Source organism: Phoca vitulina, unplaced genomic scaffold (genome assembly GCF_004348235.1).
Source record: "Phoca vitulina isolate PV1807 unplaced genomic scaffold, GSC_HSeal_1.0 scaffold5, whole genome shotgun sequence".
Lineage (NCBI taxonomy): Eukaryota > Metazoa > Chordata > Mammalia > Carnivora > Phocidae > Phoca > Phoca vitulina.
The window spans coordinates 41,844,423-41,872,201 of record NW_022589708.1 but is presented as its reverse complement, the minus strand read 5'-3'; the positions used below and the strand labels follow the sequence as shown (position 1 = coordinate 41,872,201).

The 27,779-nt window shown below is 32.8% G+C and overlaps 1 non-coding gene and 1 pseudogene across 1 annotated transcript; one reads left to right on the top strand and one right to left on the bottom strand.

Moving 5' to 3' along the window:
- LOC116631408 overlaps nt 1–27,779 on the bottom strand; it is a 117,237-nt pseudogene that overhangs the window by 9,823 nt on the left and 79,635 nt on the right.
- On the top strand, nt 27,616–27,722 carry LOC116631873. The gene has a single exon (XR_004299311.1). It is a non-coding gene; the product is annotated as a U6 spliceosomal RNA (small nuclear RNA).

Genomic DNA, 27,779 nt, shown 5'->3' with positions numbered 1-27,779 from the left:
GATTTCGCGACCCTTACCCAGGGACCCCAACGCACTAGACGTTGACAGAGTATGATGGTGTGATTCCACATACTGAATTTCCAGCTTCCATATAAATTTCCTTATTATTGCTGGATAACTTTTGTTTGTTGCTTTCCCTCTTTTTTTTGAGTATTTATTTTATGCTAACATTTTTACAGCCTATTGAATGACTATCAACACACAGGTCAGTTAAACGTGTCCATAGAGCACAGAATATGCTGCTAGAAAATATTTTGGAGATGTGCCTAGTCACTATTTACATTGGCACTTGCAGTCTGCAGTATAATCAAAATGAGTTAATGTAATGTTGTACTAAGTAAGCAGGTGGCTTAATTTTGCAGGAATTAAGTAGTCAGTAAAATAGGGAATTTGAATTTGGTCCATAAGCACAGGAGTTGCTTTAGTTTAGCAATGTTGCCAAACTTGGAAAGGACAGCAGGATTTGTGTGTGTGTGTGTACATAAATGAATATGAATATGAACTTGTTAGAAAATCTCTCAATATTGGAAAACAGATCATATCTTGATGATTGAAAGAAATGCTAATATTACTATGGAATTTTTTTCTTCCATCAGATGAAACAAATTGAAAATATAGATTCAAAAATGTTTTAAGTACGTTCGTATATTTTATTTATAATTTTATCTCTAATAGAATATATAATAAAGATATATCTCAACAATTGACTTTACTATAAGACTAAAAAATATATATTAGACTGATGCTTATATTCATAATGAAATGTGTACTTTATATGCCTCATCTTATTTATTTTTTCCAATATCTTTATAAAATACTAACTCTTAATTTATTATGGGGAAAGTACAATGTGTTTAGTTGAAGCAGTGTAGTCAAAATCAAGTACCTAATAAATTGTCCAGCTAGGATTTCAAGGCAGTCTTTCTTATATCAAGGTTATGTGCTTGAAAAATTGCTAATGCTCCCATTTACTTAAGGAAAAACATCAAGGGGATGGATGAAGGTTGAGGAGGGCAGTGCTTACTTCTGTCTTGACCTGGAAGAATTTGCTGAAGTAACATTTACATTTAGAAAATGTAAATTACTTGGGACGCCTGGGTGGCTCAGTCGGTTAAGCCTCTGCCTTCAGCTCAGGTCATGATCCCAGGGTCCTGGGATTGAGTCCCACATCGGGCTCCTTGCTCAGCAAGGAGCCTGCTTCTCCCTCTGCCTGCCTCTGTCTCTCTCTCTCTCTGATAAATAAATAAAATCTTTAAAAAAAAAAAAAAAAAGAAAATGTAAATTACATTTAGAAAAAAAGGAACATTATGTTTCTAAGCTGAGATGGGGAGGGAGCAATAGAGAATATTATGAACAGAGAAATTATTATAAGCAGAGATATACAGGTTCATAGTTTTTTAGGAGACATGCCACACAGTCCAAACATATTTTGTAAGGTAATTTAGAGTCAGAATGTTAAGGGCTTTCATTGAACTTATAAGATGAAACTTGAATTGTATCATATAGGAAATTACAAGGGATTTTAGTAAAGGAAAATAGACTCCCCATCATAAATCATAATTTCATAATCTGTTCTGTTTGAAGTATGATAAAATGTTATATATAATATATATATATATACACACACACATATATATATATCCATAGTATATATGTTGATTTATTTACCCCACAAGATTTCAGTTACATTGGATTCAAGCAATTGCATTAATTTGGATGTTGTTTTATTGAGGGCGGTGTTGAGACTTTGTGTCAATCAAGTCCACTCACATATATGTTTTTTCCCCTCCACATCCTTGCTACAAGAGACCCATCTATCCTATGTTTATGGCACTATAATCCAAATCGTTCTTTTAATTCTACATCTCAATCATTTTTATGATTTATTATTTTCTAGAAGGAACTAAAATGAAAATCCAGCAAGTTAAAAAGGTCAAAGGCTGGGCACCTGGGTGGCTCAGTCGTTAGGCATCTGCCTTTGGCTCGGGTCATGGTCCCGGGGTCCAGGGATCGAGCCCCGCGTCAGGCTCTCTGCTCAGCGGGGAGCCTGCTTCTTCTTCTCCCTCTCCCACTCCCCCTGCTTGTGTTCCCTCTCTTGCCGTGTCTCTCTCTTTCAAATAAATAAATAAAATCTTTAAAAAAAAAAGGTCAAAGGCTTTTGAGTCAGAATTTGTTATGATTCTTGCCTAAGCCCACACTTTGAACAAGATAGTTAACTCTCCAAAATATCCATTTTTTATCTATCAAGTAGTGGGGAATTTAGTTCTAATACATGATGTTGCTGTGAGAACAATGTAAGAAGGAGAACACACAGCATTAGTTTCTTTTTCTTTTTTTTAAGGATTATTAGTTTTTGTCTTTCCACCATGCTTACTCCTGGTCATTATTTTGAACTAGAATCAACAATCATTGAGTTTGGCTAGAACGTACTGCACCACATGTAGCAGCTTAATTTGGGTTTGATCTAGATAGTCAAGGCCAAATATGAGGTTTTGTTAGATCAAGGTCATAAACAGAGCTTGAATCATTATTTTAAGCCTCTCCCATCACTGGTAATATAGTTACGGGGTTTCAGAGGCATAGTGTTCATCAGGGTACAGTTTGATAGTAGTATCGAAATGTGTCGGTGTTGTTCTCAATTTTCAATTCCTTTCAGGTACTCCAAAACCAGTCTTTGAAAAGGAATAGGGCTTTAGCTTCCCAAACTGTACTGAATACTGAACTCATGTAGTGAACTTCTAAAACTATGGATGACAAGCCCGTATCAATTAAATCTGTATGTCTGCAGGTAAAAGCCAAGAATAAATATCAATATTTTTTTAAAGATTTTATTTATTCATTTGAGAGAAAGAGAGCACACAGGTAGGGGCAGAGCAGAGGGAGAAGCAGACTCTCTGTTCAGCAGGGAGCCTGACACAGGGCTCCATTCCAGGACCCTGAGATCATGACCTGAGCCGAAGGCAGATGCTTAACTGACTGAGCCAACCAGGAGCCCCTCAATATTTTAGACACCCCTCTCTCCCTCCTCCCCCTGGTGATCCCACTGTACAGCAAAGTTTAAGAATCACTGGCTTTGGGTTATGTTCTCTTTCAATTTGAGGTTCAAACTAAGATTTTTATATGTAGCCCAAAAACCAAATTAAATTAAATTTAGTCAAGCAATAAAATAAACAAAAATGATCTAGTTATTTAGTTTTAATTATCAGCTGCTGATAAAGATTATAAATTGTCTTCAAACATTTGAGAGTGTGATTATTTATTGTCTAATGTGTGAAATAACATAAATCTTACATTACTGCATTTCTATAATTGTAAACACAAATTTTTAGCTTTCAGAGTTTGGCTTCAAAAATGGAGAAGGGGCATAAGTGGCAGAAATTTAATGCAGATATCTAAGGATTCTCTCCCTGTCAGTTTTCTCATTGAAAATGCAATGTTTCCTGGGTTTTATTCTTCCATCAAATCCAACAGAAGGCATGATGACATATAATCATCACTGTTCAGCTTAAATGGCTTTTAACTGCATTCAGCAGGACTTTCTATTAGAACTTGTGTAATAAACTCCATTATCAAGTAGATATTACCAGAAATTGTTATCACTAACTCAAGTTGTATTATTTTGTGAATTCTAGTATATCTCATTTTATGATACTTGATTCCACTTAAATTATTTTCTTCTCTTGAAACATTTCTCTAACACTACCATCACTTTGTTGTCAACTGTAACAGCCTTGTTCATTACACATATTATTGCAATTTGTCATTATTTACGTAGCATTTACTATTGCTGAAGAATTACAAGTTTTACCCTTCACTTAGTTTTATAAGCTATATGTGTATATAAGTCATATATATATAAGCTTCTTTGGCATGTCATGCAGTTTCTCTTCACTCAATGAGCTGTTGACAAGATGTAGACATTGTGTCAGGAAATAGATCTATCACACAAAATAACCCAATTGCCTGCTTAATGATAAACAAGCTGAAGAGAAAATAGTGAAAGCATAGCTCAAGTAATCATGACCAATCATGATCGTTATGTAGGATGCCTTTTTATAAGAGTGCTAAGTGGTTTTTTTTTCTCCCTTTTTTTCTTTTTATAGTATGATGTCAGTATACATATGCTATTAGAAAAAATTTACCATACATATTACTCTAGCAATATGCATTTATTAATTATTTGCAATAAGGACCAAGAATAATAGCATGATGACATAATAATCTAACTATATCCTATATTTTATTTCATATAACTTATATTGTATAAGAATTTAAGCCCAGTCACAATGTTGCCATCAAACACCACTGGCAAAATATAAGCTCATAATACAGCTTGGATAAATAATTAAAATTTACTATCAAGTTAATTTTAAAAAGCACTTGCACAGTCAGATCATGCTGGTTTTATGAACTGTTTATGCAGCAGTGGGGGAACTTTACAAAATCTATGTACATTCTGAATAAAAACATTAAGTATTCATGAAGTTATTGTGTGGTGTGTCTGGCAATACAGTATGCATACGTTTATGTGAATATATAAGTTGAACTCAGTGGTTTAAATATAAAACAAATATTGCTTACTATTTACAAAAAACAGTTGATGCAAATACTAGAAAATTTAAGTTTTTAGAAGTAACCAGATGTAGAAAAAAATTGATGGCATATACTACACAATAATTATAGGAGGTTACTAATTTCCCAATATTTTTACAAGAAGAAATCCTTCAATTTAATTTATTCTTGTTGCTTTTTGGTGCTCAGTGTAATCCAGTAACTGTCTGAAAAATATGCATGTAATTCTTAACTGATTGTTGATGCATAGCCAAAAATGTATATTCACACGAAACAAATTCCTGCATTTTAAAATCATGTCTTAACAAAATCATGTCCTATGCATTATCCATAAACAACACTTTTGGAAAATTCAGACTTAATCTTTTCTGTTTAAAGTTGATCCAAACCTCTTTCTGCATTTTCAGACTTCATTTATATTATACTTATTGTCTACAGAAGCATTGAGATTTTTGAGATTCTCCAAATACTTTCTCTTCATTACTCACGTCTTCCTGAGTGACAAATTTCAGAGATTCACATAATAACGTCTTAAACTTCTCTTTGTTCCTGTATCATTTACCACTTTGCATAGTGCCTGATGGGATGAGGTATGCATTCTATATTGTCTTCAAAGTAATACCAACCCCTACACACATCACCCATCAATCTGAATTAAGGCACTATAGCATCTCCTGTGATCTAAATGAATTTTTAACCTATCCTAACACTACTACTGCAAGGCTAATATAGATTACAGTTTCAAGTCAAAATAATTTTATGCCAAAATGACTTTCCATTCTACTTCTTTAATACTCTTTGAGATTACTAGAATCACTCTCTGTGGAGAAGTGATTCTTGTAGCATCTATAGAAGTTGAATCCATCACTTTAATTCTATTTGCGTGAAGTATGATCCACTCAGATAACAAGGCAATAATATAAAGTGTGCTACAACAAAAAGTATGATATGCAGAAAAAGTATTACCTCAGTGACTAGTACTGGCCACTTGTTATCAGTTTGTTCCAACCACTGTTCATAGTATTGACTTCAGTTTTCTGTATCATTGAGACAATTTGTTAAAGTATCTTCCTTTATCTTAATGCTAATAGAGAAGCTCAGGCATTTCTGCTAAACAACTACTAGATCCATTTTTGTTTTTCTTGTTTGTTTTTGAGAGAAAAATCTCCTTCCAAATCCATTAAAAATGATATGAAGATGTTTATGAGAAGAAAATACAACATTCAGTTACTATCAACTTTATTTAGTCAATCCTTCTGGGTACATTTAAATCCTTGTATAAAACTTGTAATGAAAGGTTGTGACTGGTAAATTTGATAACCTCATAAATGAGAATTCTAGTAAAGCCTTTTTATAATTGGAGAAAACATTTTAATTAAATAATTTGTAAACTTTTTTGAAAATTCAAAAACAAAACTAGTATAAGGAAATTCGATATGTTGTTAACAAGTTATCCTCATCACAAGGACCCTGATAAAAGGGAGACAAGAGAGTCTGAGATGAAGAGGGGACAGGATGGTAGAAGCAGTGGTGAGAGAGATTTGAAGATATTGCATGGTTGTCCTTGAAAATGGAGGAAGGGATTTATGAGTGAAGGATGCAGGAGGCCTTTGAAGTCTGGAAAAGATAAGAAAAGAAGCTCTCTCTTAGGGTTTCCACAACATAGCCTGCCAATACATGGATTTTAGGTGTTTTGACCTCTATAATTCAAAGATACTAACTTTGTGTTGTTTTAAGTCACCAAGCTTATAGTTTCTAACAGCAACAATAGAAAATTAATACCCTGAAAAAGCATTTTGCCATTGTTTATAAGGTGAGAAATAAATTTAAAAGGTTTTATTTATAATTCTAGCTTTTACTTAGCATTTTCCATGAGCCATTTCTGTGTGAATCACATATCTCAATATTCCATAAACAAAGAGATAAAATTTACCCAGGTTTCCTTTTTGTAGCAGTTTGTTCTAATACCAATTAATAGAACTGAAATACAGTTTGTTATTTAAATATGTTTATTATGTTTATTTTTTATAATTGAAATAAGATAAAAGTGCCTCTTTATTAGACAGATGTTTAGTTGTTTAATTACTCTTGGACCTTAGTTAGAAAACCTAATCCTGACCCTAATCATAAATATTCTTGGTGGTATGGTGAGCTTTTATCAGTGACTTTTAAACATTCCTCAAATTCTGCAATTCTCAGATTTTTACAAGATAAACAATTATTTTCAGTCTCAGTTTAGTATATTAAAATTTGATCTCAGAAACTATTAAGAGTATTCGTTAATGCTCTTTACCGTATAAGCCCTGCACCCTTCCTTCTGGGAACATAATGGGATTGTATTCCCCGACTCTTTTGAAGATAAGCATGGTCATTCCATTGGCCAATAAAAAGTGAGAATAAGAAATAGCTGTCTGTATACTATTGAAACTTTAAGTGCCAGTACACATCTCCCCATCTAGACACAGGGGAATACTTGCGTGGACATGGGGCCTCCGTTAGCCTCCATTCCTTTGTCACCTGCCTGTCCCTTTTTAGGCATGTGGTGTAAACAAGAAATAAACTTTGGTGTTTTTGGCCAATGAGATATTGGGTTATATTTTATAAACTACAACATTACAATCTAATCTGATTGATATATTATCACCTACAAATACCAAAACTAATTTCAATGATAAAAAAACTACAGCATACTTAATCACTATGTTTTTTATTTTTACTCTCATTGGTTTTGTCCACCATCATTATGAGATCTATATTCAATTTTGGGGATAGGGTGATAAATAGCTGTATCCTGATTATCTATAAATACAGATTCTCTAGAAAGGAATACATTTTAAATAATTACTAAAATCAACTCAATTTCTGTTCATAAATTTAATTTCCTGCCTAAAAATTATATCCCCAGGGCATACCAGCTTGATAATAAGTTTGGTTCAGCCAGTGTGCCACACAGGTTTGCTCTTGGATTTGACATAAGAAACTTGCAAGGAGAGAATATCTGCTTGATCTTCAAATGCAAAAGTGTAAATTTTAAAGTTATTTGAAAGGAGAAAATTTGAAAAGAATTTTATTGGAATAAGAATCTGATCTTTCTCCTTGTTTACAACCTTATTCTATTCTTAAATTTTTGTCAAGCCATGGAGCCCCCACAATATTAAATTCTCTCCATCATATTCAGTGATTTAATGTTTTACCCTTGAATGCTTCATTTCTACAACAGGTGAGTAATGTGTGAGCCTCAGGCAAAACTCTAGCTTCCTTCTTTCCAAACTACTTTACCATTTCCCACTCTCCAAATACACTGAAACACACAATCTCTTGTTCACACACACACATACATACACATATACACATAGAGAAATTTATGACTATACACATATAAATTTATGACTATCTCCATTTGTCATTAAGAATTTTATATGATGCCGCAAAAGAAGCTCCAGTTGAATATTATATAGATAATAATACTTAACTGAAATGGTCGATTATATGCTCTTATGTTTTAATATACATAAAATTTACAATATTGTTCTAAGATTACCTAAAACAAACTAAATTTTTTAACCATTTTTGGGGTCTTACAACATACACTCATCCCATCTACATAGGAAAAAAAAAATCATGTCAGTTTATGACATAACTGTTTTCCCACTTCATTCTTACTAATTTGCACAGTTCCAAATCTTCATTTCCCCACACTAAATGTTTCTTGTCAAATTATATTTTTGATCTTGCACCGGTCCACCTACTCCCCACGTCATGTGTCCATCCACTTCCCATCATCACTGAGTAATGATGTCAGAAGTTCCAATGTGGATTTATTTTAGAATAGTTTTATTGTGCTGTAACTCACATGCCAAACTATACACCTTTTAAAAGTGTACAATTCAGGGGGCACCTAGGTGGCTCAGTTGGTTAAGCATAAGGTCTTGATTTCAGCTTAGGTCCTGAGATGGAGCCCTGAAGCTGGGCTCCGGGCTGGGTGTGGAGCCTGCTTAAGACTCTCCTGTCCCTCAGCCCCTCCCCGCTGCTCTCATACATGCCTTCCTGCTCTCTCTCTCTCCCCCTAAAAAAAAAAAAAAAAAAAAAAGGACATTTCAGTGGTTTTTAGTGAGTTTGTGTGATCATCATTACTATCTAACTTTAGAACGTTTTATCATTTTTCCTAAAAGCCCCATACACATTAGTACTCATTTCCCATCACAGTAGCTCCCCACCCTTCACAGCTTGCTTTTTGTGGTTTTAGTTACCTGAGATCAACAGTGATTCTGAAGCAGATGACTCTTCTGACATATGGTCAACAGGTCAGTAGCAGCCTAACACTGCATCATAGTGCATGTATCATTCCCCTCACTTTATCTCATCGTATAGGCCCTTTGTCATCTCACATCATCACAGGAAGGGTGAATACAGTAAAATATGATTATTTTGAGAAAGATTACATTCACATAACTTTTAACACAGTATATTGCTAAAATTGTTATATTTTATTACTATTGATGTTAATCTCTTGCTCTGCTTCACTTATTAATTAAACTTTATCATTGGTATGTATGCACATGAAATAAGAGTATCTGTAGGGCTCAGTACATCCGTGGTTTCAGGTATCCACTGGGGGTCTTGGAACGTATCCCCCATGGATAAGGGCGCAGTACTGTACTCTCTTGCAAACCAGCCTTGGCAACCACTAATCTACTCTCTCTTTGGATTTGTCTATCCTGGACCTTTCACATAAAAGAACTCATGGGCAACTGTAAAATTGAAAGGAAGTAGGCAAATACACTAGGTACTTAAAAGCAAGTTCATACTATAGTAAAAAAAAGTTTAAAAAATTAACAAAACATTAGTGTTCCACTTACAGTAGACTTTACCTACATAAACAGTTGATTCCATTTATATTTTCTGTTCTGCAACCTGAAGTCTTTAAAATAAGAAATAATTCCAGACATTAAATCAATGAGAAGAAAAGATTCTGTATGAATAGGTAAGGACACAGATTTTACTAAACCTTAAAGTCTATAATAATTAACTTATCAGTTATTGTGGTAGACTTTAATGGAACAGTTACAGAACTAAATACTTCCATGGGACAACTAATGGGAGATAGATCTTTTGATAGTCCTTATAACAAATTTCATACAATATTCAAATACTATCATGTAATTTTTCCTATGATAAACTATTGCTATTTAGGCTTAGCAGAATTTAATTTTGTCTTTTCCAATTTATTCATATATATTTTAAAAAAACAAAGAGATAACTTTCTAGGAATATTTAAAAGGAAAAACATTGAAATTTTAACCCAAAGATTAATTTATATTTTTAAATGATTAGAATTAGTTATTTGGAAAACTGGCTACATAGAATCATTCTTTACAGTGCTCTGCATAATGATGCAATAAACAATAAAAATCACATATGAAGTAAAATATTATATTTACTCTGTTTATTCTGAGTTATCCATCATGAAGTTTGAATATTTTGTAAGAAGAAAAAACTTTCAGAGAAGTCTTAGTTTCACAAAAAAAGTTAACAGGAAAATTATGCTTTTTGGATGAGTTGAGTAATATGAATAAGTTATTTGCCCTTAAAGTAGCAGAAAGAATTAATTTTTGAGCACAATGAAATTAAAGGGTTTTAGTTTGCCTGATCTGAGCAAAGTAAGATAAATTTTTAATACAGTGAATTAATTAGGCACGTAATGAGAAATAGAATATATAATATTTCTAATTCAGATAAATAGCAAAATAGCCCAGATCCTAAAAGAAATAAATATCATTCATCATAGACATACCTTAAATTATGTTTATTGGAAAATATTAATGGCAACAGATATAACAGAATGTTAGATGAATTCTTTTGCTAATTTAGTTTCAAGAAATTACATTTCATTTTGACCCTCATCTGTAACTTTCTGTGGAGTTAATCTTAGGACATTACTCATTTTTGAAGGTGTTAATGTACCATAAAGGATTTGTATTATCATTAGACATACTATCTATGCCAGGTGTTACATGTTCTCTGCATCTGCCCTGAAGTTCATTTAACAGCTTATAAATCTTTATGTCCATATGATGTGTTTCTGTGATCACTTGCATCCTTAAAAAGTTTCTGAAACATATAAAATTGTTATTTTTAAACTTTTTTTACATAACACAATACTTACGGATTAATTTTAATACTTTGGTTTTCATAATATTTAGTTTCGTTGTTTGAGCAACTTTCAGTATATATGCATATACATATATGAAGAATATAGTATGTTAACATGCAATATGATACAGTGACTCAGGATCTAATCCTTGGAGTTAAAAACACTTTATGTCTCCCAGACTCAGTGTCCTAATCTACAGACCATTGTATTTGAGCTGGATGATTTATAAGCAGTAGCATTTTGGGAGGAAATTTTTGGTTTTATTATCATTACTAAATTGCATACTATTAGGTCACATAAAATGATGAATGATGTTTTATTTCATATATTAAATAGATTCTTTAGCCAATCACAGATACACTGTACAAAAATATATTTATTTTATTTACATTTATTTTACATTTCATATCTTATGACAAGTATACTTAAATATACATCTTTTTGTGCCAATTGAGTAGAATTTGTATTAACCAGTTAAAGAAATCGAGTCAAAGAAATTTTTATAGAATTTGATCACTTAACTACTTGAGCAAGAGGCTAAGGAAAATAGTTAATTAAAACTTTTCTAAATAAAATTATGTCAAAGACAGGCTAACATCTATATCTAAAGATACAAAACAATTTGACAAATCCTATTTTTTGACAAATCCTACTTTAAAATAAAAGACAGATACTGAATTTTAGTCTTTATAATTTATTAATTTGTTAACAATCCTTTAAAATCTGTTTCATAACCCATTGTAAGAGTTAAGCAGTTTTCTCATAATATAGTAATTTTTGTAGCTCCCTGGCATGCTTATTGAAAAAACACATTTCTGGATACCACAGTATACCCACTGAATCAGAATTATTAAGGACATTTGACAAGTCTCTTCCCTATCTCCCTTCCATTTTCCCTTTTTCCTTCCCTCCCCCTCTGTCCCTCTCTTTCACTTTTTTCTTTCCTTGTCTCCTTTTTCTTTCTTTCTACAAAATAACTCTGTGCTTCTTAACCAACAACAATATTTATGAAAACTGCAGATTTAACACTGGAATGTTTAGAGTTTAGACAATAACATCTGGCTTTATGTAGTACATTTAATTAGTTAGAAAAAGTTGTATACATCATTGGGCCATGGCCCATAACACTTTAAAAAATTGTCTATCTTTATCTTATATTGATGATTACAGTAGACTCATTTTAAGACTGTAGCTCGACTTTTTTACAAGTATAGCAGGCATTCAGAAACATATTATTCACTGACTCTACTTTCCCATCAGATTTTTAAAATTACAAATAAGACACAGAGCCTCAATACGGTAATATATTATCAGGTATCTAGATAAAATTGATATGCAGTTTCTGTCCTTACTTTGTTAGGTATTTGTTTTTTACAGTATCACAAGGAGAAAATCAGGCATAATATCTCTCAGAAAACATATAAGGAAAGCAACATTTCGGTGTATATTTAAACTAGTATGAGTGAGTAGCATGTTTCTAGTGCTTTATGTATGTTTACTCATTTAATTCCTGCAATAACTCTATAAGTAGAAACTAATGTCTGTTTTAAAGATGAGGGAACTGGGGTGCCTCATGCCTCTCTCTCAGTCTAATGTTGTCTGCATTGAAGATATCAGGAGAAATACGTGTAAAGTCTTTGGCCTTAATCTGTTTATCCCTGAGTCGTTTGATCATTTTGTTCGGAGTTTTTGTTAATCCCTTTTGTACCTATTTGGGATCTAGGAGCAGTAGTTTGTCCTGTTCCTTAAGGCTCCTGTCTGTCTCCTTCTTAATTATTGAATCTGCCGATTCCTTCTTAAGCCCATCTCTTTCTTGTAATGTCTTGCTCAACATATTCAGTAACAACTGGCACATATTTTTACCTGTTTTCCAGCTTTTTCCCTTAAAGCTCCCGACTGAGTGAAGAAACAATGTCGTTTTTTTTTTTTCTACTTAGAACATACAGCAGTATTACTAAATATTTTTCTCACTACCTGATACAGATAATCATCTTCAACATTCAAGAATAATTTTTTCACAGATGTCCTCTTAGATCCTAGGCCAAGTGTTACTGCTTTTGAGAGCTGCACCCTTCTTTTGCCCTAATTTCTTTATTGCTTTTACTCATATTTTACATGACGGAACTGGCCTTATGACTCTAACCCAAATTCACTAGAAGCTAGGAAATTTAGAGGAATGGATGGGAATTCTCTGAGCACTAAGAGTATTATCCACACTACATTATCATGCTTTCTTTTTTAACTTCTTTCTTTTTCCTTCCTCAATAACGGAAGAAAAAAAGAAAGAGCAGGACAGAAGAGAGAATCAAATCTGCATAAGAATGAAGACTGGATTCCCAAGGAAATGTTTTTAAGTTGGGGTTACTTAGGGGAAGTGCAGAAGTAACAGAATGTAAGCTCAGACTTGAAAGATGAACATTTTCTCAGATAGAAAGGCTTGATAGAGTAATGATTTCCAAAATTGGTTCATCAAAATCTTGAGTTTCTTTTTTATAAGTATAAACACCAGTTTCCATCCTAGATGCATGAAATGAGACTTGCTAAATATAGTACCCTGCATTTTATGTTTGCTACAAATATAGTATCTCCATTTTATGCAGCTCTGTATATGGTGAAAAGAATGTTCTACTTCTTCTGGTTCACAACATGTTCTTTTTATACCATAGGAAGCTCAAATCAACTTTTAATGTAAAAACTTACCAGTTTTATCGCCACAATAGAATTCTAAATTTCATGAATCTATGTCACGATCTTTAATTGCTTTGTTTAATATTGTGACATTTTTAAGGTTTCAAATAATTTTTCATTACCAGGAAAGGTCTACAAGGCTCATTACAGAAATCTGACTCATACTTTGTGATTACTAAGATTAGTAATTCTAAGCTGGCGCATAGATAATTTGGAGAAAATCGGTTTAAATAAATGTTTTCGTGATGTTTTAATTTGACTACATTAGCATCATATTACTAACACAAGTTACATAAGTTTCTTCAAAATTGAAAGTGTCTGTTTGGAAGTTAGATCTCCGTCTCAGGCAGGGTATCAGCATGAAACAGATGGCACAGTCAAATTAGAATACTTCAGAGAGTTTTTAATAAAGAGAATATTTATAAAAGTGTGAGCAGAGTATGGCATATCAGAAAGGGTGGTATGATTCTAAGGAGCTTATTATGGCAAAGCTATTACCACTTCTAGAACTAAAAGAAGGAAGGTAGGTTAGGGAGCATTTGCCAAAACCTAGGAGAAAAGGACAGATAGCTTATGAAGAGCAGCGACTTCTAGTCATGGAACACAACCAAACTAGGGTAACACTGTAGGGAGCCAGAGGAATGAATGCCCTCACTTTACTGTGCTGGTTGACCACCTTTCAGGGATCTCATTGGCTGACATAAAGCAGGAGCTAGAAAAAAAGAAATCCAGTGATGGAGTACATATAGGCCAGCATTTTAGGGCAAGGAGTTAGGAGGAGGAGGATGAGGAATAAAGCTGGAGGGGCAAATGGACGATAGCACAGTCTGAAATTAGACCAAAGGGAAAAATTAAGTTGGCTATTAAAAAAAAAAAAGAATAGAATAATGAGAAATATTGACCACTTATTTTATGAATATTTTCATGACAACTCTTCTAGTTGATACTATTTGATGATTATCACTGACTGACAAATATGGCAAAGCTTTCTCTACAATGATCTGATCAAAGTTGACATAAAACTACAGGGTTTTTGGATTACTGTTGCTGGAACCAGAGTTTCAATAAAATATCTATATGAAGTCTATTTGATATCTGGCTCGAATACAATAGAATTTCTTACTTGATAAAAACAGGATGCTTTAGAGAAAAAGATTAAATGTCATTAATAAAATTACTGAATTTGCTGAAATAAACTAGATTTTTATGTTTAGTATTTAAAAAAAAAAAAAACTGAACTCCTAAAATTCTCATTAAAATTCCATGCAACAGAGTTGACTTCAATATATATAAACAGATATGTGATTTTTCTGCAAATGTTCTTTTCCCATATATTATATCAAATAAAATCTGATGTTGGGCCCAACCTATGAATATCAGTGGCGAATTAGTCTGCTTATACTCCCATAACAAAGTACCACAGACATCTTTTTTTTTAATTAATTTATTTTTTTTGATGTAGTGTTCCATGATTCATTGTTTGCATATAACACCCAGTGCTCCATTTAATACATGCCCTCTTTAATACCCATCACCAGGCTAACCCATCGCCCCAGCCCCCTCCCCTCTAGAACCCTCAGTTTGTTTCTCAGAGTCCACAGTCTCTCATGAGTACCACTGACTTCTTAAATGATGGAAATTTATTCTTTGTTTTACATTGCTGGAGGCTAGAAATCTAAAATAAGGTGTCAATAGGGTTGGTTTCTGGTGAAGACTCTCAGCTTCCAGACTCCTGCCCTTTCACTGTGTCTTCACATGGTCTTTCCTTTGTGTGCACATGCAGAGAGATTTCTGGTATCTCTTTCTCTTCTTATAAGGACACCAGGCCTATTCGATTAGGGTCCCAACCTTATAGTCTCATTTAATTTTAATTCTCTCCTTAAAGGCCCTGTCTCCAAATACAGTCACACTGGGGCTTAGGGCATCAGCATATCAATTTTGAGTGAATACAATTCAGTCCATAATATATGGCATGTTATTAAGATGAGTATATTTGATTAGTTCAAAATCATGACTACTTCAGTCCATAAAGCTAATTAATAATGGTAATTAGTTTATTTTCATAAACATAAATTTTGAAATATGTGATAAGGAGTAAGTTTTAAAGTTACATATCAATCTTATCTTCCAATATATCTATTGATGTTATATGTTTTACAATTGATAAAATACCTTTTTTTATGAAGAAGGAAATATAAATAAAAAGCGTTTTTTTTAAGGATGCCTTTCAGTTTTAGGAACTTCAAAAATTACATAGCTGAAATTCCAAAACAGAATCGTAGAGTGATTTTTACTCCTCTTTTGAAAGAGTAACAGTTTAAGTACTCTTTACATTCTGTTATTGACAAAAGATAACTTTTGAGCCAATCAGTGAGAGGTTTCTTTTTTAATCCTTGTTATTTGACAAAATTATTTTAATTTTTTATAACCTTATGAGCTCTGCATTCCTATTAAAATTTCAGCTAGTAATATGCCCACCTGTGTTGGGTATTCATACAGAATATCAAGAATTAAAAAGCTAATTTTCTTTGGTTTTTCATTATGAGTCCAAATGTTACGTTGTCATTTATCATTGATTTTTTCTAAAGGCCATGATATTCTGTGAATCTACATTTCCCAATAAGAGTGACTTCAGTTGTTAAAATTATCACCGAGATTCTAGAGGTATTCAGTAATGGAAAGGTATTTTTTTCTATCCATATCAAATACATTTTACTTCTTAGATATGGTGCCAAAAGAATAAGTGACAAAAGAAAAAATTACATAAATTGGACTTCATCAACATTAAAAACTGTTGCGTTTTAAAGGACACCATCAAGTGAAAAGAAAATTCATAGAATGAGAGAACATACTTGCAAATCATATATCTGACAAGCAACTTGTATCCAGAAAGTATTTTTAAAAAACTTACAACTACAAAAAAAAAGACAGATAGTCTAATTAAAATTGGTTAAGTGATTTGAATAGACATTTCTTCAAAAATACATATAAAGTACCATGAAAAATGCTCTAATTCATTAGCCATCTGAGAAAATAATATCACTTCACACTCTCTAGGATGACTGTGACCAAAAAGACATATAATAACAAATGTTGGCCAAGAACTGGAGAAATTAGAACTCTCGTATGTTGCTGATGAAAATGTTAAATGATGCAGTTCTTTGAAAAACAGCCTGGCTGTTTATCAAAATGTTAAACATAAAGTTTCTATATGACTAATCAATTCAAATTCTAGGTATTTAGCCAATAGAAAATATATGTCCAAACAAAAACTTGTAATGAAAGTTAATAGCATTATTCATACCAGCCAAAGAGTGTAAAGAGCCCACATGTCCATCAAATAATGCATAAGCAAATGTGGTCTATCCATACAATGGAATATTACTCGGCAGTTAGAAAAATGAAGTACTGATGCATAAAATACATGGATGAACCTTGAAAACATTATGCTAAGTGAAAGCTAGTCACAAAAGATTATATATTGTATGATTCTATTATATAAAATGTTCAGAATAAGCATATTCAAAGTGACAGCAAATAGAGCAGTGGTTGCTAGGGACTAGGGTTAGGGGAATGGAAAGTGACTGCTAACAAGTATGGGATTCTTCTAGGGTGATGTATATTTTCTAAAATTAGAAAGTTGTGATGACTGCACAGCTCCTGTGAGTATATTAGAAACTGAATTCTCACTTTAAATGGATGAATTCATGGCATGTGAATTTTATCTCAATAAAGCTGTTTTAAAATAATGACATATTAATGTTTAAATATCTCAGCTGTTTTTTGATGATGTCCTTATTAAACTATTGAAAATTAAATTCCATTTTAGAGAGATACCAATAGTATATACACTGATTAGAAGAAGAGCTTATTCAGGTACCTGGGTGGCTCAGTCGGTTAAGCATCTGCCTTTGGCTCAGGTCATGATCCCAGGGTCCTGGGATTGAGTCCTGCATCGGGCCCTGCTCAGCAGGGAGTCTGCTTCTCCTTCTACCCCTCCCCCCTTGCTTGTGATCTCTCTCTCTCAAATAAATAAATAAAATCTTTTTTAAAAAAAATTTAAAAAAAGAAGAGGAGCTTATTCAAGAACATAATTCAAATCACTGTGTCTTAAAAACTTTATAAAATCATATAACTTGAAAAGGCCAGTCTGTGGAGGTGGTATAAATGGAGAAATGAGTTCTCTCCTGTTCAATCTCTTTTTGATATATCAGGTTCTAAACATAATTATTTTGGTTTTGTAGGAACTACACTAAGTATTTTAAGCTTCATATTATTTCTTTAAAGAAATAATCATAGGTCAGTGTTCAAATGTGTGGTCTCTGAGTCCAATCCAAACACCATTACAACTTTATAACTTTACAAGTTAATACCCAATTTATTTCTCAAATGCTTTTCTAAAGTTATATTTCCAAAAACAGATTATGAGAATTCCCATTTTACTATACCACCACACCAATATTGAGCATTAGCATGCTTGGGCAACTATTTCTCAGTTCCATTACCTGTAAAATGAGAGTTAACACTATAAAACATCTTCTCTCCAGTAATGTCTGGAACATGGGAAGCACTATTCTTAGTAAGTCAACCAGTTGTTATTAGACTCTGTCTTAATTTTAGTAGTAGTATTTTTAGTAGTCTAGTAGTATTTATTATTTTTTTAAGATTTTACTTATTTATTTGAGAGAGAGAGAGAGCATGAGCAGCGGGGAGGAGCAGAGGGAGTGGGAGAAGTAGACTCCCTGCTGAGCAGGAAGCCTGACACAGGAGCTTGATCCCAGGACCCTAAGATCATGACCTGAGTGGAAGGCAGACGCTTAACTGACTGAACCACCCAGGCACCTCTAGTAGTATTTTTAGCATTATTACTATTAGTAGTAGAATTAGTAAATATGATTCTCTTGTATGATTCAACAAATTAACATTGATTGCAATTTAACAACATAATAGGTTTTGAATATAGCCAATTTACCCCATATGAGTTAATCTCCAAATTTAAGAGTTAGCTCACCAAAAGCACATTTGTAAAACAATAGTATAGGAAACAGATGACTTTTAAAAGCATGCACTTAAGCAAGTTTGTGGGAAATTGTTAGAGTATAAGCTGGGTGATTTCTTCTGCTATGCTACTCATCATTCCGTAACCATTCCCAGGTTGGCAAACAAACAAGCAAAAAAATAAAAATCAACGTGTAACTTTCCAACAGATTAAAAATTTCAAACATCGACTATTAACATGCCAAATTTTAATAAGCTTAGTGGTACACAGGGATTAAAAGATTTATAAATGCTTTCAAATCAACCTTGTAGAAAATACAACATAACCTTCAAATAACCCTGACTTAATGCAATAGCGGAGTGGAATAAAATTTTCTCAGTTGTTTGTTGGATGGAAACTATAATGAGAACATATCATAAGTGGATTAGAAGAATTTCCTATTGAACATGTTAATAGTGTATCATGAGCAATCCTCACATGCAACTATCAATCAAAACTGCTATAATCAAGAATCAATAAATGGTGCTTTCTTGGGGCATAACTTAGTTTACTTAGATACTTGGAATTATTGAAAACAAATCAAATTTTAATTGCTCAATTACAAAAACTGGGAATGTTTTATAAATTACAAAAATAATTTCCTAAGATTATTTAAGAAAAAAACATAACTACAACTCAGTGCAGATTCCCCCTTAAAATCAAGGCCTTTACTGAACAGTAAAACATCATATTCCCACTTCCCATTCAGTACTCTTTATTCCCTTCCCCATTGACTTTTTTTTTTTTCCACAGAACTTGTCATATCTGATATGCTATATATTTTGTTTATATGCGTACTGTCTTTTTACTCCAACAGAATATGAAATCCTTGAGGGAAGGGATTTCATTCACTGCTATATCTTTGCACTTATAATATGCATATACTTAGTAAAGCTTATTGGAAGGAAAGAATGAAAGAAAGAAGGAAGGAAAAAAGGAAGAGAAAAATAATATCCTCATAAGACTTAAATTTTTTACTCCACCTTTTGTTTCAGACAAAAACTTGGTTTTTGTGTTCTCTGTTTTTGATACACATAAAACTACTTCATTTATTTTATTCCTAAATTTGAGTAATATTACATGAATACATCATATAGATTTATTCATTTCCCTACTGATGACTATTCAGGTTAGTTCCAAGTTTGCTATTAGAAAAAAATTAATGCTGCAGTGTACTTCTTTGAACACTTCCCCTAGTGTACATAAACAAGAATTTCTCATATATACATATATATGCACTGATTCAAGAGTATGTATTTTTAACTTTACAAGTTTACAAGATAGTACCAATTAATCTCCCGAAGTTACATTTCCCAAAACAGATTATGATAGTTCCCATTTTACTACACCACCACCAACATTGAGCATTAGCGTGCTTTAACTTGTCTTTTTCCAATCTGATAATTGTGACATGTTTTAATTTCAGTTTCTGATGACTAGTGTTGTTGGAAACTGCTTTCATATGCTTTACTCATTCGTATCTATTTCTAGGTGAATACCTGTTTATTAACTTTGTCCAATTTTACTGAAACAATTTTTTTCTTATTACTTTAGAAGACTCTCTTATACATTGTGGATAAATATTTCTTTTCTGTTTATGATCTTGGATATTATGCCTATTTAATGGGGTTTATTTGTTAAATGTAGTAAAATTCACCAGTCTATTATTTTATAATCTCTGCTGCTTATACTTTTTAAAGACCTTTTCTATACCAGTTCTTAAAGATATGTCTTAAAGATATTTCTATTAAGTATGTTAAAATTTTTAACACATTTAATATATCTGTACAGATGATCCCTGATTTACAGTGGTCCAACATGATTTTTGACTTTATAATGATTCAAAAGTGATACACATTCAATAGAAACTGTACTTCAAATTTTGAATTGCAGTGTTTTCCTGGACTAGTGGTTTGCTGTATGACACCCTCTCATGAGGCTGGGTAGCCAGCCGCAACTGTCGGTCAGCCACACAATCACAAGGGTCAACAACTGGTAGATTTACAACCATTCTGTACAGCCATTCTGCTTTTTACCTTCAGTACAGAATTCCATAAATTACATGAAGTATTCAACATTTTATTTAAAATAAGCTTGGGGCGCCTGGGTGGCTCAGTTGGTTAAGCGACTGCCTTCGGCTCAGGTCATGATCCTGGAGTCCCGGGGTCGAGTCCCGCATCGGGCTCCCTGCTCGGCAGGGAGTCTGCTTCTCCCTCTGACCCTCCCCACTCTTGTGCTCTCTCTCTTTCATTCTCTCTCTCAAATAAATAAATAAAATCTTTAAAAAAAAAATAAGAAAAAAATAAATAAATAAAATAAGCTTTGTGGTAGATGATTTGGTCTGCTGTAGGCCAATGTAAGTGTTCTGAGAATGTTTAAGTTACAATGTTTGATAGGTTAGGTGTATTACATACATTTCGACTTACGATGGGTTTATCAAGACGTAACCCTATTGTAAGTCGAGGAAGATCTGTGTTTGTTTTGGGACATATTCTGAGATAATGTTTTAGTTTTGTTTTATTCCTTAAGGATAGGGTATTGTCTGAAGTCACATATTGAATTGTTATTTTTATACAGGTGTGTAATGCTAACTCTAGCAAGTATCAGTGTATTTGTGGAGCTAGTTCTGTGCTTTCTGTTTTCTTCTGTTGATATCATTTTTAAATCATGTGACCATAGCAATATTATTTATTTATTCATTTTTAATTTAAACAATATAGTTTTAAATTTTTTCCAGCTTTATTGAGACAGTTTTAATTTTTTTCCACCTTATTGAGGTATAACTTTCAATACATAATATAGATTTGTTAACTATAGTTACTATGAGATACAGATCCAGAACCTATTCATTGAATAACTGGAAGTTTATACTGTTTAACCAGTATCTCCCCATTTCCTCCATCCCCCAGCTCCTGGCAACCACCATTCTACTCTGTTTCTATAAGTTTGGCTTTTTAAGATTCCACATACGTGAGATCATACATCTTATAATAGATCTTTTGATGGCCCTTTGGATGTCTTCTCTGGAATAATGTCTATTCAGTTCCTCCGCCCAATTTTTAATTAGATTTTTTTTTTTTTTTTTTTGTAATTGCATTCTCTGAGTTCCTTTTATATTCTGGACATTAACTCTTTATCAGATGTATGATTTGCAAATACTTTCTCCCATTCTGTAGGTTGTCTTTTCATTTTGTTTATTATTTTTTTTGCTGAGCAGAAGTTTCAGTTTGATGTAGTCCCTTTTATTTATTTCTGCTTTTGTTGTTTGTGCTTTTGGTGTCATATCCAAAAAAGTCATTGCCATAACTAATGTCAAAGGGCTTTTATCCTATGTTTTCCTCTATGAGTTTTGTGGTTTCAGGTCTTTTATTTAAGTATTTAATCCATTTTGAGTTAGTTTTTGTGAGTGATGTTAAGATACTAGGTCCAATTTAATTTCTTTGCATGTAATTATCCAATTTTCCCAACATCATTTATTGAAGAGACTTATCTTTTCCCCATTGAGTATCCTTGGCTCCCTTGTCAAATATTAGTTGACCATATATGTGAGAGTTTGAAAGTATAGTAGCAAGGCAGATAAGAGCAAATCATATTACAGTACTCTGAGGAATTACTAAGAATTTGTATAATATTATAAGAATGACACTTGATTCACTTTATTTACTTCACGTTTGATTGTCTTATAAAATACTATTCTTCCTCTTTCCTAAGTTTGTTCATTTAAAAAAGAGTCATAGATAATGTAAATCTTTATTATGAATTACAGTTATTTTTTTTCATTTGAAAGGTCCTTGCATGCCTCTTCTGAAATATATATTCTTCTAATATATGTAATTGTACCCATCCCTGTCATGTATCCTCTTGAATAGAAATAGGTATTTTTCTGTGGTCAAAAGTTTTGCCCGAAACCTCTAGATATTTTTCTGATATGAATTGCTACAATTAAGCCTTAATTTTGCATTTATATTAGTCAAAAATGATTGATATTGACTAAGAATGAAGCCTAGGTTTAGAATATGAGAAGTACATTTGTAGTTTGTGTTGGTAACTTCAGAAAGAAAAAAATATAAACTTTCTTTTTCTTTATTTTCTCTTTCCTTTCTCTCGTTTAGCCCATAGATTAAATGAGTAAGATATCTTTTAAAATAATGTATAAATTAATTACATTATAAAATTTTTCTCTTATAACATGCAAAATCAGATACAATACATAACTCAAGACTTGTTTATTTTTACACCAGGAATGACATTTTGCTGTTAATATTATACTAATTCTTAATAATGAATTTGATTTTCCCAAATTGATGAGGAAATTGCTGATTATATGAAGTTTCCATATTTAGTAAAAATGAATATTAATATTGTAAAATGATGAATTGCTAATATGGGACATTGAGTTTGCAATCAACTATAAAATATCCCTCCTATAAAAGACAAGAATTTATAGTGATAATTTTGGAACTTAATTCCATTTCTAATGCCATGTATAACAAAGGAATAGGTAACTCTGTAGCCCTTCATAGGGGGAAATAATTATATTTCTTTAAAAATGCTTATTTTGACTATTTTGGGGAAATAACATAATTGTGTGATCATTATCAGCATTTTATTTTAAAATGTGCTCCAAAAAGAAAGGAAAATAATGCCTGCTTGGTAGTAGAAGAAAAATGTCTATCAAAAAATGTTAGTTAATTAATTAAACTTATAAAAGTCATTCTTAATTTCTAATGACAAGCAGTCAGGAAGTGTTATGTTGAATTTAGCTCCATTTCAGTTAAGAGGTATTGTACTGGTTTTCTTTAACAGCAACACAACATCACTGTTGGGATATTCTGTTTAAATATGTTAGAAAAATAAGCTTAACAGACAGACGGAGTAATCTCTTTTAATTGACATTAAAGAAAAGTGATAAAATTATGCTAATGAACCAAGTACCATATATACGACTAGGTATGATATAAATTCAACCCAATAAAGTCTCTTTTAAACAGAGATATCAGACCATATACATTTAAATATTTCTATACCCTAAATTGTTAAAAAACAAAACAGAAAAAGTACCTCTAGGACAAAGGATTAACATCTGGATATATGTATGAAGCACCTTGTAACCACCACTTCAGATCCTGCCTTGTCTCCCCTTGTCTTGCCAGGTGTTCCAGCCCAGAGATTGCTATAACAACTGGCACTTTGCTGCCTGCAACTGATTTCGTGTGGGTGGGCCCTTACCAACACCCAGTCCATATACTTTTTGCCTCCAAATCTGGGGCTTCCTTGTTGACCTTGAGGCATGAAATGTCTCAGCTCATTTGCATGAGCAAATTTTGGGGTCAGTTAAAATCTAGGAGTGCAAATCTTTGACTAGTGAGATTTAGGAGCCAGTTACATAAGTTCTTACCCTTTCCTCTCTTTTATAGGCCTTGCTGAGATGCACTCATTATTGCTACTTAGAGTAATGTCATGAGATCAAGTAGTCGGTACATTTTGTACCAAATGATAAGCATCCTTTCACTGTCTCTCCTTCTTGGCCTTATTATTCCCTTGTCCTTCACTTCCACTTCTCCGTTTTACACTTCCTCAAAGAAATATCATCATATAAACTTTTGTCTCAGGCTCTGCTTTCTGGGAATTCACACTAAAACAACATGTGAAAAAATTGTTATAAATAAGAAATACCAGAGGTCAATTTGATAATATAATAATAAGGAAATAACATGAAATATAATTCACAAACCAATAAATGTGGTCAGAAAATGAAAAAAAGACCACCCTCATTACTTACAGAATTCAAAGTAAAATGTGATCTCCCCAAATTTAACTGTTTTTTAGTTTAATAAAAACATCAACTATTGCTAATTTTGAGGGAGGAATCATAATTGTTGAATAAAATGGAAATCATGCAAACATTCTATCTTTAAAAAATAATAAGTTTTCAGCGAGAGATTACTATAGGACAGATATTTTTCTCAGTGCTTTGCATATATTGAACAATGTAATCTTTAACTCAATTCTGCTATGGGTATTAATGCTACCATTTCTCAGATAAAGAGTGGAGAATGAGGGTTGAAGTTAGAATTCAAACTCAGCACTCTCACTCCAGAAGACCTGTTCTTTACTGTTCACTCTGCTGCCTGTTGTGGATTGCAGATACTATGGAAGTCTTCAGGTATCTGTACTTCCTGCTTCAATTTCAGGGTACCCTCCTGGTGCCCAGGCTTCAGGTAACCAAGGCAACCATCCTGAACTCAAAGTTCCAAAACACGTGGCCTACAAACAGGGTGATTAATCTTTTTTATGCCATGGACCCCTTTGGCAGTCCGATAAAATCAATGGATCCCTCTGAGAATAATTATTTTTAAGTTAAAATAAATAATACAGAGAAATTAAAGAAGTAATTTTATTTAAATATAGCTTATCAAATGTTGAAAAAGTAAATTTGTGATGTAGCAATATATATGCTTCTTTAACAAGATTTTGTGTTAGTTCTAATAGCTAATTTCAAAATAAGAATGTCTTACAATGACTCTAAATTGTATTTCAAGATATCACTACAAGACTTCATGAGATCTGAATTAGAACCTCCACCAAAGGTTTCATAAAACTTGGCTTTGGAGACAGTGTTTGGCTAGAGTGGGCTGGAGTTGGGTATTTCCTTTCCCCAGGTCAGTTAGGCTCAGATAATATCCCAGCAGGTTAGGCTCTTATTAACTAGTTCCCCCCTGAGGGCAGGCCTTGTTGAGAAGAACAGAGTGTTCTGGCATATTTTAAGATGCATCCTTTTCCCCCTCTCCCTCCTGGAAGCATGAGGGGAATTTTCTTCAATATTTATTGTGAAAAGCTATATAAGCCGCTGGAGATAAAATTCACAAAAGTGTGGGGGCCTCCCTATAACTTGGTCCCCCTGGAAATTTTAACTCACAGAACTGTGCACACTGAGACTCTGGCAATTTGTCAGTTGCAGTCCAGTTTTTTTACCCCAGCACTGGTTCGCAGAGCATTTTTTGCTCCTGAGTTTCTTCTCTGGTAAGCCATGACCTCTGAATTCACCTCTCTCTCCACTCTCAGAGGCAGCCGTTTTCCCTAAATTACCTGAAGTATTTATTCATAAAATAGCATATATTTTAAAATAATAAAGATAACAATAATGAATTCAAATAATATCTTGTACCTGGACACAATTTTTAAATATGATTATACTTAATTCCATTTTTCCCATAATGTACCTATTAGATTGAGAGTGAATTTATGTTCAGTTTCCAGATTAATTCCTTCACCGAATATTAGAGAAATAGATTGTATTCTTTGGGGGGATGATGCTGCTATGAACTGTTGTCTGCTTACTAATCATGGGACTTGTGTATCCTCTATTTCATCCTTCTTTGAGTTTATTGATTACTCCATCGACTTTCTATTTTCAGCCTGTCTGTTCATTCGGACTAGTTTGCACCATTAGCAAAATATACAGTTTGTTGTATTCCTCCTCTCAATACCCACTTTTGAAATTAGGCTTTGAAATATAGCAAATGCTTGGCATTAAAACAAATATTTTAAACTTTGCAATGAGGTAAATTCCAATTTTTTTTCCTAATTTGAATGGAATTTGAGCTGTTTTCAAAGTAAATAATGAAAATATTTACTAGAAATACTAGAAAATAGCTTATTGTTTATAGGACATAAATACATGATAGTATTTAGATAGAAAAACATATTTGTAAAAGTGAAAGATATGCTTCGAGCCTGTTTAGATAAGAATATTTTTACTGGTAGAATTTAATCTTTATTGTTATTCACTATGATTCAAAAATTTAAGAAGATACGACATTTTATAATTTAATATACCATTTATATTTCTAGATGACATAAGATAAAGAATCATATAATTTATATTTTCTCCATCATTTTTTCTTAGACATAAACACTTTCATAGCAATGAAAGTGACATAATTCAATAAGTAGATTTTTTTTATGACAATATTTTATTCATGATTGAAAAACATGAAAGTTAGTTCTAAATTATCAGAGCTTCTCCCATAATATTGTTAATAGATTTTCATATTCTGGACTATATGTAGTCCCTATTATAAATCTAAAGATATGTATAAATTACGTTCACAGATTGTCTCATGGCATATCCGTACACTCTTATCAAAGAGTTAAAACTAACCAAGGCCTGGTTTTCCATTTGAAATATGTATTTCTACACAGAGAAAACTAATAAAGCAATGACTTTAAAACAAATCTGCCTCCTTTAAGTATGCTCAAAAACATGTTTCAAAGTGGCATAAGACCTTTAGAAGTTAACAGTAATGACTGCCCAGTGACACAAAGAGGCAACATTCTTTAATTCAGGTTTTGTTAAGTTGAAAGGTACATATGGGCGAGGATTCTTACTTGTTTTAATTTTTGTTCAGTGTTTAGAACAATGTTTGTTTGTTGTTCTAGTTTGTTCATTGTTCTAGTTTCCAAAACCAGTACTTAAAGATGGTCTCTTCAAATCAATATGTGTTGTGCTAAATAATTAAATAAATAAATTTATTGTTGCTTATTCTCTCCTCTTCAACCAGAGTTGCTTCTGCAACCAAATTTAAATATTTTAAAAACAGTTTTTAGGCATTTTCTTCCCAACAGGCCTTGATGCTAGTTAAGTCCATGGCGTGCATTATCTCAAAGGTTGGATGAACACCCTTAGAATAAAAAAATCAATGGACTTTCTTTATAGATTATTTTTCAAATCCAATGTGGAGAAAATAGTTTTAAAGGCAACGTTTAATATTGTATAATCCAACCATTTATTTTGTATACTTATTTGAAAACATGTGTTTTATATCAAAAAAAAGCTGAGGGGCGCCTGGGTGGCTCAGTCAGTTAAGTGTCTGCCTTCGGCTCAGGTCATGATCTCAGGGTCCTGGGACCCAGCCCCACATAGCACCTCCAGCTCCCTGCTCAGCTGGAGTCTGCTTCTCCCTCTCCCCTTGCCCCCCCCACCCCACCCCACTTCAGCTCTCTCTCTCTCACAAAATGAATGGATAAAATCTTTTTTTAAAAGCTGCAATTGTTAAGAGTAAAAAACTTTAAAGATAGGGTTAAGGTACAATGAAGGCAATTCCAAAAGCTTAGGATATTTAACACCTGTTAAATACTACAACTTGAAGGATCAGGTGCAGTGCTTGCTTCAGCAGCACATATACTAAAATTGGAAGGATACAGAGAAGAATAGCATGGCCCCTGCACCAGGATGGCAAGCAAATTTGTGAAGGATCAGGTGCATGGAGGGTAAGCTATAGACAAAGGACAGGGGAATTACACAAACTGATTTTGGAATTAATA